Genomic DNA, 2,056 nt, shown 5'->3' with positions numbered 1-2,056 from the left:
GCCGCCGCCGCCCGGCCGCCCGCCGCGCGCCCCTCGCCCCGGCCCCGCGGCTCCCGCTCGGCTCCCGCCCGGGCGCTCTCTGCGCCGCCCGCCGCGCCCCGAGAGCCTAGCCGAGTCGCGGCGGCGACGAGGAGGAGGCAGAGCGAGCGAGCGAGCGAGCGGGGGCGCCGCGGCTCGCAGTCGCGCCTCTGGAGCCCTTGCGCTCGCTCCCCATGCCTCCGTGGAGGGGGAGAGCCCAGCAGAGAGCATGGGGTCCCCGCCCCAGCCGCGCCGGCGGGGAGGGGTGAGGGAGCGAAGGGGTTAAAGCTACCAGACTCGGGTTTCACAAAGTATCCAGTGTTTGCGCCACCGTCACCGCCACCAGCAGCGGCAGTCCCCGCCCGGCCTCCCTCATTTTTCTCTGGGGTTTACTCTTTGATCCAAGCCTCTAAACATACGCAGACCCAAATATAGAGTGCCACTGGGCGAAAACCAGGGAGGAGGCTCAGCGAGGACGTGTTGCCCCCACGCCCCTTTGCAGGAGGGGGCGCCAGTTCTCAGTGGCCAGCCCTGGTTTGGCAGATCTTGTCTTCACTGACGCTTCCCCGGCAAAGTCGGGCCATGAGGAGGGAGAAAGCTGGCATCTGTCACGTTTTCCTTAGTCCTAGGGAGGGACCCATGCCCCTCAGGGTGTGCAGGCCTCAGTTAAACCCCAACTCTCCCCTTCCTACCCGCCTTCCCCACTTCCGTTCCTAGAATGCCTGGGGGAGGACAGCCCTCAGGTGAGAACAGAGGCGGGAAGGCCTCAGGCAGCGCCCAGTCAGTTGCTCCCTGCTCCTGGTCGTGGTTTACAAAGATCCAGCAAATCGCCGGAAATATGCATTGTGTGGGTCTGAAAATTCTTCTACCCTGAGACTGGATTCAACTTCAGTAAATGCCTGTACAGTCGTCTCCAGAGGCCAAAATGCCAGGTGTCGGAGGGAGAAAAGCAAATGAAGTGCTGGCCCTTTGGAGCAGGGTGCAGGAAAGGGAAGGAAGAGGCAGGCCGCAGTTAAAGTGTTAGCTTTTTTAGGGGCCACACTCCTGTCCTCCAGCTGTGTAATAATAAAGCTAATGTGGAGGATTTGGGTTTTGTTTTTTTCCCTCATAGCTTCTGTCACTCACCCATGAAAATTTAATGAAGCATTTAGGGTTATTACCTCCAGAGTCAATGGGCTAAAAATATTTAGCCTAATGCACCCCTTGTGGAGCCAATAGGTCCGTGGCTGGTACACACCAAGTCATCGAGAGACCCTCCCTTTCTCCACAAAATTCACGACCCATTACACTTATTCCGTAATAACAGCTTCTGTACAAATGGAGGCCTGAGCAACTGGAGGCTGTCGTGCCACTCCGGAAAGATAGCAATTTACATAGAGACAAGAAAAATTTGTGAGGTCATTGGCAGGGTACAATCTTGGTGAAGAGTTGATCAGAGGCAACTCCCATCAAGGTGGGAGGGAGATGCCACCCCTGATACCACTGTTTCTGTTTCCTTCTGGGTGTGACCAGCAGCTCTAATGATGGGGACCAGGGACACTGGCCCAAGTTTCCCCAACTCTTCCAAAGTTCTAGAGAGTGACAAGAGTTGCCAGCCAACGCTAAAGATTCATTTCATTGGAAGTTCAGGCTCGCCAGGCAGCTCTACTAAGATTAATAAGACACTTCTGTTTCCTCTTCTATAAAGACAAACCTCAGGAACCTGAACTCAATACAAAGAAAACAGGAGACATGGACAAATCGGAGAAGACCTGGTTGGAATAGGAGGAAAGAATATAGAAACCTGTTATGCACCTCAGGTGGCTGGGACAGATGTCAAACCTGATGGAACGCAGGTCTAACTCTGCATTGACTCTACCAAAAACAGCTCTGAAGTTTCTCAGGGTTTTGAGGACAGCCATGGAACATCATGACCACTGACGGACATTCTAAGGCACTGTACATGAGAGACGTTGCCTTCGCCCCTTCCCTCTTGTTCTATTTTCAGTTGACATTGTGATTACAGACTTTGAGGGGAATGCGGGACACTGAGTTGGCC

This window comes from Equus quagga, chromosome 5 (assembly GCF_021613505.1).
Source record: "Equus quagga isolate Etosha38 chromosome 5, UCLA_HA_Equagga_1.0, whole genome shotgun sequence".
Taxonomy (NCBI): domain Eukaryota; kingdom Metazoa; phylum Chordata; class Mammalia; order Perissodactyla; family Equidae; genus Equus; species Equus quagga.
Note: the sequence above shows the minus strand (reverse complement) of the source record.